We start from the raw sequence: 15,138 nt of genomic DNA, 5'->3' as shown, positions 1-15,138 counted from the left end.
CAACAAGGTGGAAAGTAAAATTCACCTCAATCATTATCTCGAATGGATAGAGCTAGAAATCCCAGAGCTTACGTATCTTCTGTCTTGAATTTATTACCTCCATGGTTCAGCTATGAACAAAATAAGTGAATGTTCCTGAATATATTATGGCGTGAAGACAATCAGGGGGTTTTTTTTATTCCTGGAGTTTAAATGTACACATCGGCAAGTATAAAAATGTTTAAACACATTGTATTTATAGTAAAAGTTAAGTGCTGCTTGTTTAATATCCTACTTCGCTATGGATGGACTGTGTGTTTCTTTGCTGAGGTTCACGTCACCATGCCACTTCATTTGTTGTGACTGGGCTTCATAATAGTGAAAGTGTGAACCAAAAGATAATATTGTAAATCTCTGATTTTCACTTTCACATCCTTTGTCAAAGTCCTGGATATTGCATGCAGGCAGACTGTTGAGCATTTCTGCTGTGGGAATGCTCTCCCATTGCAGTCTTCACCAAAAATCTATTGCAGCATTTCGTGCTCGGGACCAAACCGTTCTCTTCTGTGAGGAAAAGCACTAGCAACGATTTCAAAAGGAAAATTTGAATTTTCTGAGACATAACCTCTTGTGTGGGATGAAGAAGTCCCACTCTTCCATAGTTCCCAGGGTGAGCGTCTTCTGATCATCCCTCGCTATGTGAGTTATTACTTTGAGAATGTGAATTCAGCTCCTGCACGTTGGCTGCGGCTGCTGCTGTGGCATCTTTGAGGTTGTTAATGCCTGCGTGGGCACAGGGGAAGCAGCACCAGCAGTAGACCTTGGCTTTGCTCACAGGGATTTTTAAAATGTGCCCGTGAACGCATCTAAGAACTGTCATAATTATAATGGTAAATTTGTCGCTAACTGAAAACAGATTTTTGTTCACAGAGTAGAAATCTCTTGGTGCTTATTTTGAAATATTCTGTATAATTAGAGCTTGCAGAATTTTTTTTTCCCCCAATTCTTGTTCACTCCTCTAGAAAGGCTTTTTAAACTTGATGTCTTTTGGGGGGGTTATTAAAACCGAAAACAGTTTCTGAGAACTGTTTGGGTGAACTTAATTAACAAGCAAAGCATGACGGTTTCTGCTCAAATGAAAGCCAAACAGAGATGAGGACACAAGTGATTACAGTTAAAAAACTTACCTTGCTACAGTAAATATTAAAAACAAATCAAAATTTATACATAATTACTTTTGCTATGTAATACAAGCAGTTTAAGGTAAGATTTATCTTACAGATGAAAAGGATATGAGCAAAATAGCTACCTTACTGGAAGATGATCCCACCACAGCACCCTATCTCGTGCCATTAGGAAGACGCGAACCATAACGCAAAAAGAGCAGCTAAATTCCCCCAACGAAGCCTAGGATTTAAACTAAATTTTGCAAGGGGTTGTGCAAAAGAGGACCACCAGGCACAGCTCGGTGGAGAATGTCATGTAACTGTGACATGTTGCCTCTATAGATCAGGAACTAGCATCACCCTTGTGCTGTCTTCACCCCTGTAGTGTTGTGGCCTCATTCTTTGGCTCTCCTGACTCCCGATTCTTGCTTGTAGCTTGCGATCATCTCTGACTGGCAGTCTTTCCCGGTCTTCTCTTCTGTTAGCTTCTCCCTTCAACCCTGAATCCACTTCAAGTGGACTAGGGCAAAAGCTGCCACCAGCAGAAACTTGCTTCAATGCCACCGGCAGTGAATTAAATATTTGTAAGGGCCCAAGCAGAGGAGAAAGCAGAAAGAGAAAGTGTCTGGATTTTGTATGTTTGCTTGTGAAGTATCGTCAAAATCCTTGCTGTTTCAATTTGGGATTTTTTTAAATTGAGTTAATTTAATATTACTATTCCTGCTTTTTCAGAAAACACACACACAGAGAAAGAAATGCGATGGTATGCACAGTACAGGCCCAAGATGATTTTTTTTTTTTAATTTTTTTTTTTTTTTTAAATCAGGTGCTTCTCTGTTAAAATGATTTGCACTTAAAAATGGGATTGTTTTCCTTCTGGTACGTCAGACACCTCAGTAAGGTATTACTTCAGCAACTTGGCTGAGACCGTTTAAAACATACGGTATTATTCAGCGTTGTTTATTGTTAAATTTTCAAAGGAGGCAGTTTTAAAAACGCTGTGTCCACTGCTTTCCTATATACCAGGAAAACATCCTTTCAGTCAGCGAGCTATGAAAGTGAGAAGAAAACTGGTCTGTTTGAATTTGTTGTCTTCTTTTTACTTTTCCAGATATTGTAGTTTTACTTATTTATATTGGCCTGTCTTTGTGATATCCAAACATCTTCCTTACATGGTCAACTAAGGGGTTTTTTATGAGAGTCTATTAAGTATTTCTACTTCTCCGTCTTATGGCCACACATAGCATCTGATACCACAGGATTTATCATTCTGTGCAATTATTAATAAGGAGAAAATGGATTTTTTTTTTTTTGTTCTTTAGTAGTAAAGACTGAGAACTTGACAGTGAGAAAAAATGAAACAATTATTAATTTCATAGTCTTAAGTGTAATATTAAAATATCCCTTCTGAATTAGTATAAAGCAGACACCTTATTGGCAAATTTTGCGTCCCCACTCCCCCAAAAAAGTTTGTTTGTAAAGTGCTATATTAATCTGAGACTCAAGAAAAAAGTGAAAGAAAAATACCAATAATCAGAATTTTCAGATTGGAATTTAATTACTACTTGTTTGAGAGGAATGACTACTGAAACCATGATCATAGCCTGGTAGTCTGTCTCTCTACTCCCTGCTATAGAGGGACATTTTGGGCCAAGGCTAAGAAAAGCTGTTCCCATGTAATAAAAATATTATCTCAACATCCTAACGAGAAACAGGAAAACCCTGCCTTTCTAAGGCCTGCTTAGACTGGTGTGAAATGGCAGAGGGGAGATTTGGAGGTGGGGAGTGATCGAGTGGCTGGGTGGGGGCTTAGCTTCTGACCCACCACAGATGGAAAATGTAGGGGGGTCAACTCACCACAGATGGAAAATGCAGAAAGTTGTCAGTTCGTGTTAAAAAGACTAGACCATAATTTGGACATGCAATATTTGAAGTGCTTTAGATAATGGGGCAGAAGAACTAACGCCTATGCCACAACATCTCCTACTTTCATATTTTATTTACCAAGGAGATACCTGATCATATGGTTTACTGATGTACTTTCCAGCCAAAATGTGGCTAAAAAATGGCACTTTATGGTCTATTCAAGAAATTAGTTTACTTAAGAAATATGAATTTGGCCAAGTAGAACTCACCTAATGATATGATCAGGAATGAAAACTATGCCAAGAAAAAAAAAATCACTTTTACTTTAGCAAAAGTCTACAAAATTTAATCAGTAGAAAGTGGCTAAGAAAGTTGAAAAGAAAATTATTAAACCTTGGCAGAGAACTTACTGCTGAAATTTTATATTCACATATTTGACATTAGCTACAATATGGCCATTATCTGTGCTGGGAACTGTGAATACTGGTAGTGGCAGCACGTCTTTGTGTGCCAGTAAAACCAAGGAGCTGTGTGCACAGTGAAGCTGGCAACCGTGCGAATCATTTTTGGTGACTGCGAGGGATTGGGATATATTGGTGGTAGCACTTGTTTCATCAGAAAAAAGCATGCAAACTGCTGCTGTTCCTCATCAAAACCTTTCGCTTACCATAGCTCAGCCTTCTCATTTGAGTTCGTGAATCACCTACTTACACAGATGTCTACTCTTCCAGTCTCATAAGCCTGTCTATATATTTACACTACCTAGTAGTTGGCCAAATATTTTGAGGTTTCGTATTACCCTGAAACCTCTTTAGCATCTGCACTGGGGAGAACAAGCTTGAGAAGAGCAAGGTTTGAAAGTGGTAAAACACTTCTCTACGGAAAAATGTGAACTGAGGGTTCAGTAAGAAGGCGATGGGCACAGTTGCCAGGTAGTCTCTCTCCACCTTCCCAAAACTGTAATTGGTGCCCTCTAGATGAGAAAAAAGTAAGGAAATTCATGAAAAACCGCAATATGCAAATTAGTTCGCATCTGAGCACGTGCAGGAGGTCACAGCAGTACAGCCGAAGGGCTTTGAAAGGGCACTTAATGTTTGGTTAAACATTGGAACAGGCTGCCCAGGGAAGTGGTGGAGTCCCCATCCCTGGAGGTATTTAAAAGACGAGTAGATGAGGCGCTTAGGGACATGGTTTAGTGGGTGGTGGTGTTGGGTCGACGGTTGGACTCGATGATCTTAGAGGTCGTTTCCAACCTCAATGATTCTATGATTCTGTGGTTCTAATGAAACAAAATAGATTGCAGGGGAACTGTCGTTCCCCACAGGGCCAACACAAGTCCATCACAAACAAGCAAATGTCAGAAGTTGGTACTGCAAGGAAGAACTGGGATCTTGGAAGAAGATGCCAAATTGAATATTTTTCCATATCACTATATTAGTATACTGAAGTCTTAAAAGTAACTTTTTGGCCTCCTTACTGAACACAAATGAGCTTGGGCTGCCGCATGACTCTACGGAACGTACATAGGATACCAGATTGTCAGCTGTGACATTGATTCTGTGATTCAGATATCGGTGTCGTGACGTGTTGAATTGAGAAACCTCTTCTGCTAGAAACATTAAGTACTCTTGGACCCCAAAACTAAGCTGAAAACTCCTGTCTTCTTGTTTGTTCTGCTGCTTGCAGAATGTTGCTGACAGTCTCTCTGACAGTTACTCAGCAGAGAGCAGCTTTTCAAGGCTGAAACTGTTAAAGATATATTTTTGTTCAACATTTTGTTCAGAATGTCCCAGGAACACCTGTCAGGAGTAGCCATGCTAGAGAGCGCGCGAGAACAGATTGCTGGATCCCAGGCTGATAACCGACTTCTTTGTAGCATTGGTTTTTTTTGTTTTTCAAATGTTTTTAAATCTCCTGGAATGGTGTAATTAATTTTTTATATTATGCATTTTTTTTCTACCATAGAGGTATGAAATAGGGCAGCCAGTTTTGTTTGGTTTTGGTGTTTGGCATTTTTTTGTTGTGGGGTGTTTTGGTTTGTTTTTTAAATATAGGTAACAAAACCAGATTTGTTTTAATTCTACTTTGTGAGGACAGGAGGAAATGAGGGGTTACAGAGCAAGGAAAATACAATTGAACAGGCATAAGGGAGTGCCTTGCTCCTGTAAATAACTTTCAGTGCAGAAAAATGCAATGTTCAAAAAGATTTCCTGAAGTTATAAGATGAATAGAAATAGATTTGCAACAGTAATAGTAGTTATTTGGATGGTTTACATGGAGAGGTTTGATTAGTTTGCTGAAGTGATCCCTGAAGTGGGGTCCTACATGTCAAGCTTATGTGTAGGACCAACTCTGGTTTTAATAGCAGGTTTTGTCTACAGACTGTGAACAACATTTGTATATTTATATAAACTTTTCCCTCTCTAAGTCTGCACTAATAGTAGACCTTGTAATCTGGTTATTGAGAGGAATTTACCAGGATATCTAAAATTGCTCTAGATCTCCTTTGAGACTTAAAATTAAGGGACATTAGGTGGAAAACTTTTTAAGATACAGAAGAATCATAAACTTCACAGCTTTACTGTGAGGAAAAGGTCAAAGTTGGCTTTCTCACTAGATGTATTAGGAATAATTTGTGTATTTTTGCAGGTGTTATTATAGCTTTTATTTTTGATGGGTGTTCAGAGGTCTGTGGGATGTTGTGTAGCGTACATAGTATCTAGATTTCGAGATACCAGTCACTGACTTGATTCAGGTTATAAAAGGTGATAGTTTGTTTTACCATTTGGGTTTCAAATTTGAAATACTTGGGAATTCAGAATCGCATTTGTTATACAGGTAATTAGGTGAGGTGAAAGGCAGAACCTTCATCTTAGTCTTTGCAGGAGTCACGTTCAGAAGAAGTGAAGATCAAACTGTCAGCCAGCTGCTCTCCATAAATGCCTGCTTTTCCTAGGGCTACTATAGATAGCTTTGCCTTTCCATCCCAAAGAAATAATATTTTATACTCCAAATACCTACCGAGGTGTGCATCCACGTAAGTCACAGACATCTTGACAAGCCACAACACCTACAAACTTGGAATAAAGCATTTCTAAACAACCGGGTAGAGTTGTGCCCACGTGGACCTCACTTGGTACCAACAGCAGCCAGTGTATTGTGGACCTGAATGGGGAGGGTACACGCCACGCGTTCTCAGGCCTATCAGAGGACCCTTGCGGGAAGCCCCGATGCTTTTCCACATGAACTGAAAAGGACAGAGGACAAGGGGAGGGAGCCACAAGCTGGACTGCCCAGAAGTTTGCACGCTCCATATCATGGAAGTGCCCGGCAGTGCAGAACAGCTACCTGGGTTCCCCTACCTGAATTTCAGATCCACAAATCACATTAAAAAACTGCAGAAGTTGTTATTGCTGCAGCTTAAACTTCCCAAAGCCAGCCGTCATGGATGCTTGGTAGGAGGTGAAAAAACCCACACAGCAGTTGTTAAATTCACCATATGGAAAAGATCCCTTTCACTACAGAAAACTGGCAGTAGGCCTAGTCCCTTAGCATCAGAGGAAATCCTAGCTGAAGAGGGAGGATGAGGTTGGAATAAGGCACTCATACTGGTTACCTTGCCCAGGAACTAAACCACTTGGCCCTAGCTAGTGTGGAGTGCAAGAATGGCCAAGACTCCTCAATTTCCAGTGACTACTGTGGTGGGTAGAAAGGAAGAGGCCTTGGAGCGTGGCACATATGATCACCCTCCCCGTTTCTCTTCATCCTTCACCACAAGGAAAAGGGAGGATGAAAAACAGTACAGAAAGATGCTGCCTAGAAAAGAGAGAGAAGAGAGCTGACATGAAAGAAGAGCAGACACGTTAACAATGTACCTCCGCCTATTCCAGGGGAGCTTCCACTCTCCCCCATCCTGAGGGTGTCCTGGTTCAGGTCTTCATGAGCTAGCAGAATGCATTTTCCTCTGTGCAGTCTAAGGAGGAATTCAACAAGAACTCTGATTTACACAGTGGATTTACACCAGAAGTGCCCGTCCATTTCTGTGGGCACGGCAGTTTCTATTTGCAAGAGTAAGTGAACAAAAACAGAGGCTAGTAACAGAAATGTTGATTTATTGGGTCTCTGAGATCACATTTTCTTATAAGGAAGGAAGTTTTCTGGGAAAGGCTCTTCCACAAGGCATAAAAAATGTTCGAGCCTCATATGACCTAAATATTAATAGAGATGGGACTGAGCTGCAAGATATGGTGCTGTAAATTTTCACTTTTGGAGACTTAAGTGTTAGTAAAAAAAAAAAAGAGAGAAAATGCAGGAAAATTCTCTTCTATCGTCAGCATTTTTTGATAGTAGTGTTGGCTATAGCAGATCTGCTTGAGGCTCGAAAAGTAGCAGAGAACTGGCACGTGGTCAATGTAACACCTCTTTTCTGGGAGAGATCGGGGAACTACGGACCTTAAATCTTCTATCCCTGTATGCAAATTGGTGGAAGCTCTTCTACAAAATAGAATTAGTAAAAAGAAAAAAAAAAAAAAGTAAAGAAACCCCTTGGGTAGTATGCCATGCCTTAAAAAGTGTTCCTTGAGGACATCAAGAGAGACTCAGCTGATAAAGTGAGCTTGGGTTTCCGAAAGCGTTTGATAGGGTCCCTCACTGAAGGATTTGAAAGAAATTAAGTTGACATAAGATTAGAGGGAAGAAACCCACATGAATAAATAACTAGTTAAACACAGGAAACAATGTTAAGGAATAAATACTCAATTTTCACAGTGGATAGAGAGCTCCAGTAAAATTCCCTAGGGATCTGTGCTGTGTTCTGTGCTATTTAAAATGTTTATTAACAATCTGGAAAAGAGAGAGAATTTCGAGAATGTAAACTTCGCTGGTAATAGTAAGTATTGGAGGGACATAAAGATGTGCACTGACTGTAAAGGGTTGTGAAGGATCTCGCATTACTGAATGACTGGCCAATGAACTGCCAGGTAAATTAAATGAAGATAAATGTAGTATGCACATGGGATAAAACAGCACTAAATTTATATATACAGTGATTGATTCTAAGCTAACTATACTAGGGTTACAGTAGAGAGCATCATGAAAATCTCAGCTTAATGCTGAATAGCATTGAAATAAAGCTTCTCAAACACAGAATTTCTGGGAAAGGAAGAGAGAACAAAGTAAAAACCATCATTATGCCAGCGTATTGATTCATTTTATTTGCACATTTTGAACACACTGTGCGGTTCGGATTTTTCTGTCTCAGCAAGGGTGCAGCTGGATTGGAACCAGAAGGGTGATAGGTGGAAACGAGCCGTTGGAGACACTTCACCCTGTGCCACTGTGGCTGTGGAGCTCATTCTCACAAGGCATTGCCAGTGCCAGAAATGAGATGGGATGAGAAAGAACCGACTGGAAAAATTATTTGGAGAAGGCTATGGAGTGCATCACCTCTGGCTCAGGGAATTCCTGTGCCACAGACTTCTTAAATGCGAGGAGAGTTTTCTAGGGAAATATTACTGTAAGCCCTAGAGAGCTGCTGCTGGTGCCTGTCGGAGAAGGGGTACTGAGCTACGTAACCCATTCCTGCGGGTTTACATTGTCGATGCACAAGGAAGAGCTGTTAGATTTGTACCCAGGATCAGAAACCTTCTCCTGCCTCCCAGTCCTGTCGCAACCTTTGGACCGTTGTGCCTGTATTACATTTTGACAACCTGATTAGCATGTAACTGCATTACTTGAACTCAAGCTGAGATGAAGATTTATTTTGTACTAGTTTGAAATTATGTGCTAAGGGTTTTGTAATTCAAGTGCTGTCTTCAATTTACTAAGATTTGAAAGGCTGCATTTCCAGAGGGTCACCACAGATGTTCCTACATACAGAAACACAAGAAAGCCTGCTAAAAATTTACCCAGAGACAACGTCTGTCTGTGCATGTTCAAATGATCATGCAGTACATGTCATGCTGATTGGTCCCAACTGCTACAATATTAACTTCGGTGGTTTTGTTATTATTAATTTTTTAAGAATATGGTTATTAATCTGGCAAAGAGGTGGAAACACACACTCCGGCCATCAATTTGAAAGAATTTTGTTTTAAGAAAGCACAAATCTTTTGCTGGAAACTGCAGTTTGTAACTGAAAATAGAACCACATGGTAAATTCAGTGAGATTTTTACAATCAATCTATGATTCAAATGTACATGTTTGTGGCGACAAATTAAGACCTTCAGGAGAAACGTGAGAAGATCTTTTATGTTTTGCATTTGGAAACTACGGCTTTGTTGAGAAACCTGTCAAACTAGTTTAGTGCAGAACTGTACTTTCTTCCTATGCCATGACTTATTTTGTTTGTTTTACTTTCACAGCTAAGGTTTGACAAATAGTAAGTAGTTCAGTAAGGCAGAGGACTATTTGTACATACGCTAAGAATATTGTTTTGATTTGGAGAGTTGAGTTATTGATCCCTGCGAGAAAAGAACAATTTTCACAGTTTTGTGAGGGCTATGAGTGCATCTTTAAAACTTTAGCCTTAGGGTAAGAACTAGGAGAAAATTAAAGCAGTTTCTGAAATACTTCACCAACCATCTCCTAGAAAATGACCCAATCTGCTTGATTATTGGAAAAGACAAACTCCTTAATGGCTAGCATCAGCTGAAGCTGGTTCAGGATGTGCTTTGGCTGCTGCTGCTAAAAATTCCTTTTTTGAAGAGATATGTGAATGGTCATTAAGCAGGAGTATCGACAAAGGAAATGCACTAAACATAAAGACAGTGTGATTAAAAAGATATTTCTAGAATGTAATTCTGCTGACAGTGACATGAAGAGTTGCATATTTTTGTTCATCTTATTAAGGTTTGAATTTCCTTTTATTTTTTTTTTTATGCAGACTATTATTTAGAGAGAAAAGCAAAGCTCTTAAAATCCCCAACTGTTTTCTCAGTTTGGTAAGTTACTGTGTGCACAATAGAGTGCTGCGAAATGATCTGTGAAATCCGGCTGGGTATCAGGCAGAGCACTCATTCTTTCTAGAAACGTCCTCCGTAAACTGCAACAAAGGAAATTGCATCATGCGTTAAAAAAAATCTGTACACGAAAATGTCCATTTCACCCCCCCAAATCTGTGCTTAAAATAGCAGTAACAACCTTGGTGCAGGGCATTTTCTGGCGATTAATAACTGGCCAAGGTTAATGGCCCTCAGCAGTGCCTCGGGCCATCAACTCCTCCCAGCCAGTCATTACTCCCTGGGAAATGCCCTTTTCTGGGTAGTTATTGTTTTACTATTAGGATGTAGAAGTTGCCATTGGATGCGAAGAAAATGACCTTGTGGCAGTGTCAAAAAATAAACCCCCAAATGGCAAAATTTTAAAATTATTAACAGCCAATGATCCATCAAAATTAAAATCTAAAGTTTGTAAGAATGACAAAATTCTGCTGGCCTTATTACCGGTGCAAAACGTTTATCCCCCAAACGCTCCTCCCCAATTTCCATTTCAGGTTTGTCATACGCAATTGGGTAAATTACAAAATTTGATCTTTTAAAATGCACAGTAGCTTTTGACATTCATTTATACTAGCTGTGATGTGATTTTTAGTCTTTTATGAGGCACTGAGTGTATGTGATTTAGATAATTCTGCTTTTTCTCTTTTATGTAATGTATATTACAATAATAAGAAGAAAGCAAATTTGTACCTGATAAAAGTAGTAAGTATATGCTGTTCCTGTAGCCCATATTCTGCACTTAATTTCTGTGGTGTGGTTTACATTTTAGGCATTCTGCTAGAGCTCTAATGAAGAAAAATATGAAGGCTAGGTCTATATTTAAAAGTCTTGCTCACATACTTATGTAGGCTAGGAATACTAAAAATAAAATCGCATCTAACTGCTGTCCTGGCAGAACCCTAGTGTAGATGCAGTTATACCATCAAACAGTTTATTTTTGTTCAGGAGCAAGTAAAGAGTTTACTTTGCCGATACGAACTCCGTCGATAGTAGGAGAGGTGGCTCTATGCAGACATGTTCTAGCTCAGACAAGAAAGGCAGAGGCACATGCTTGAATCTATCACGATTGGAGCCAGCTCTTCAGTCTGATTGACAGCAGCTGGACTATATCCCAGCCTCCCGTGCTTTCTGGGGAGGGGGGCTATGGAGAGATCTCAAATTCAGAGCGAGATGTGGGAATAAAGTGTTCCAAGATGGGTTTTTTCCTCATCCACTGAGAGGAGCATGTAGTAGAATTCTTAGTGGGCTCTGAACTGATCTTGACCTACACCCTCAACACTGCTGGTAGCTTCTGAACTTTTTAAGCCCGTTGATTTTAAGAACTATGATCATAAACTTTTACATAGTCTTCTTCACCAAACTTCTCATATATCTGTCACGTTTCCATATTCTAGATCTCAGTTCACCCTGCTTTTATATTTTCATTCCTTTTTTGTGTTCTGGTTGAAGCTAATGACCTATACTTGCTATTAAGGCTAAGTAGCAACTGCTAAACATGCAAAATCAGGTGGCCAGCAGGACCCAAAAAGCGAAACTCTTTCTCTCTTCATATAGTATCAGTCTGATACACTGTTATGTGAACACAGACGTGCCAACAAATTACCATGGGATAGCAAATTACCGTGTGTCAGTACAGTAACTACCCGTGTGCATATTTGTAACTTGCAGCAAATACAAGCTAATTCAAGTTAATGTGAATTTCTTTAATTTTGGACGTAGCAAACTGGACTTACCTTGTAGTTCATGGGGTTTGAAAGAGCACTGAAGCAGTCGATTGCTGCAGGTGTGCCGATTGCTGGTAGCTCATAAATCAGCAGTAACTTGATGGTGCGTCTAAACCTTGTGTGCCTGTCTAGTGGAGATGGTATATTCTTTTAATTGTTGAAGGAAAAATGTGATAGTAAGTACTTACTTTCTGAACACTTAAACCCAAATAAATAATTTAAAGGCTTCTTTCAAGGAGACCTAAATACATCCTTTGTTATGAGCCATGTAAGTTAAACATAAACTCCAAGAAACCAACAGAGTACTTTTCTATCCTATTTCCTGCTGCTGCACTTCCCAGTCTCACAACTCCCAGGAAGAATGTTTTTTCGCTGGTTTATTTTTACTTCTTTCTCATGTTTTTTAAGCTCAGGGTTCCTAATCTATTTCAAGTTTCATTTTCTTTTAATTCTCTTCATGTTTAACATTTTTGCTGTAAAATTAGTAGTTCTGTTGATTGTTTCTGTCTATACATAACAGCTAGTTAAGGTCTTAGGTTTGGAAAAAAAATTATATTGAAGCTCTATTCCTAAATTTCTGGGTAGCATTTCTAAAAATCTGCGGCGCTTTTCTTGCAGTGTAAGAATCTGATAGACTTGTTCCTAGCCACACCATTCTTGGCCACCTAGCCCTTTATGAGAGACATACCTCCATATTAAAATCTGAATACACTTGCAGATGTTTCATTTAAGTTAACTACAGCTCAGCTGAGAGTATCTAGAGGTTGTATGAATTTTATAGGTAACCCAAATTCTTACCTGTGAGCAGTATGTGTATCTCAAGGTAAAGGGTAGGCATTAAAAATGGATGTAAGTCACATTTGCATTCTCTTAATGTTGTACTATCGGCACCCCTCTGGTTCCTAGAAGGACTTCTGCCTTTGATTCTGCCAGAGGCACCCACATTTCACCTGATTTATTTTCAGTTTATCTTTTTGGGAGCACACATACTCACTGCTGGGTCATCGATAAAATCTCTGTAACATTAGATGGCAATTGGTCTTACAGTGCTTCATTTGAATGAGACTATGAACCTGTAGACTATTCAATGCACTTTAATTTTGAAATGTCCAATCACATAGCAGTATGCTGAACAAGTTAAATAACAATTCTATTAAAGATCCAAATATTTAGCGAAAATAGTAAGGCCTCTTTCAGTTTCTCAGCATCTTCAGATAAGCTTCCCTAAAAGATGAAGAGGTGGGTGGAACTGGCAGTTGAGGAGGAAAGATTAGTCAGAAGGTAGCTGCCAACTTCCAGCCCTTAATTTTGTATCTTCGTTGCTGCTGGAGTGTAGCCAAAAAACTACTTGGGTCATCAGACATAACAGCTAGCTACTTAAGTAAATTATAATGACTGCATGTAAAAAAAAAGAAGCTACCCACTCATGAGATTTTCTGATCACATCTCAGATGGGAGCACTGAAGACCTGCCATCATGAGGTTCGGTGCATAGTGGCACTGTTGTTTGCTGAATTTTTGGCCCAGCTGGGAGATGCCGGGGATAATAGGAAGGATATATGAAGAGATGAAGTTCAACAGAAAACATGGATTTTCATCTTCACTTCTTGAAAAGTTCTGTGCCGGACAGAAAGTAGAGTTTCTTTCTTTGCTAAGGGACTATTTTAATATAATTTTCACTAGAGAAATATTTATATATGAAAAATTTTTTTCAAATGATTTTTTTTTTTTTTTAAGTTTTTGTATAGTCCACGAAGCATGTTTCTTGCTTGCCTCACCTTCTTATCTTCTCTCTTTTCCCTTCTAAAAATTCCTAAAATATGTTACTGGCAAGAAACTATCGCGTGCTAATTTATTGCTGCTAATCATTTGAAAAGGACAACAAGAATTAATTTTGTATAAGAAATGCTACTGTTGATACAGGTTTATCGTTAAATGAGCCTCGGGCTCCCATTAACTTGGGCCTAACGAGAAACAGTGGTCTTCCACCAGGTCAGGAGGGCTCTTGTTCATTTGGAGAGGTGAAAGCTGGGTAGGAATCAGTGAACGTGTGTGAGCGCATCTGGTATTTGGCTTTGCTGCAGTTTGAAGTTTGTGCGTTGTGTGTGAGGGCGGTGGACGGCATCTGGTAGTTGTGGAGATGACCTTGCTGCTGGGCTGTGGGTCTGATCTGTCTCTCAATAACAACTGAGTCTTATTAAAAAGCAGAGCTGTACGAGCTCGGATAGTGGCAGAAAAAGTAGAACTGAAGACTACATTTGCTTTAGTACGCGATGAAGGGGGAGAACAAAATCGGAAGGTAGGTAACAATGGAGAAAAATAAACGCCCTGGCCCTGCAAGATCACAGGAAGAGACAGTGGAGACAGCAATGAACCAGATCTCAAAAGGGAGCAAAGATGATAGCTTGAAGATTGCATGAAAGAACAGAAGGCAAAATATAGAGATAAAAGACAGGTTTGAACAAATACTAGACTGCAGCAGGTTCCTGTGCCTGGGGAAGGCTCGATAGGCTTAATGTCAGAATTGCTATAGATAGGTGGCTCTCTGCTTGGTGCAAGGGTATGAAGTGATCATGAAGAGAATGAGGCAAGAATATTTGTTGATCATGTGTATTTTTGCAGGGAGGGTTCATAGGAAAATTCAGGTTGGCAGGAACCTCAGGAGGTGAGGTGAGCTAGTCCAACCTTCTGCTAAATTGGTTATGAAAACAGACCATTCAGAGAAAATTATACGGATTTGGAGAGGATGCCCAAAGAAGTGGAAACTTAAGTGTTCTTCAAAAGAATCATTCTAGTGTCTGGACGAGGAAGGCAAAGGTATCACAAGAAAATGAAGATCAATAGAACAGTTATTATGATGTTACTGTGTGCATTGTAGCTTTCTACCATCCTTTCATTCATGCTTTCCAACAGGAAAATAACCCAGAAAAACTTTTTGTAAGTGAAGTTCTGGTGGGGATGGATCCCACTGGTCCCGCTCTGGCCATCGAAAAGATCCCGTGTTTCCAGCCCTGTGAACATTTGCAGATTGTCTCCTTTCATGAGGTGAACCCGTCCCATTGATCAGGCAGGTTTTGGAGTGTGAGGAAGCTCTCCTCTTTGTGAAGTCCGATACCTAGACCAGACAGGAGAGAATAGCGTTAAGGGACTGATAGGTCTCCCCCGTGCAGCTGGCGTGTAAAGCCCTCAGATAACTTCCTGAAGAAAGGGCAAGCCTTATAGCCTGTTCCCACACACCTTCTTAATGACCATACCCTCGTCTATCAGAACAGCCTAACCTAAGAGCTATTTGTGCAAAATCAGGTAAATTATCAGTGCTTTTCAATATATCACTGCGAGGATAATGGTGCACAGAGAGAGAGTGGGTGAGTTGTGGAGGATGCAACCAGGCTGACAAAATCACTT

The 15,138-nt window shown here is 39.8% G+C and overlaps 1 protein-coding gene across 4 annotated transcripts in view; it reads left to right on the top strand.

The window, feature by feature from the left end:
• Nucleotides 1-15,138, top strand: part of DPYD (dihydropyrimidine dehydrogenase) — a 377,405-nt gene that overhangs the window by 231,454 nt on the left and 130,813 nt on the right. The gene's annotated exons all lie outside the window — the stretch shown is intronic.

Source organism: Aptenodytes patagonicus, chromosome 5 (assembly GCF_965638725.1).
Source record: "Aptenodytes patagonicus chromosome 5, bAptPat1.pri.cur, whole genome shotgun sequence".
NCBI lineage: Eukaryota > Metazoa > Chordata > Aves > Sphenisciformes > Spheniscidae > Aptenodytes > Aptenodytes patagonicus.
The sequence above is the reverse complement of the archived record's forward strand: the minus strand, read 5'-3'. Positions and strand labels throughout refer to the sequence as shown.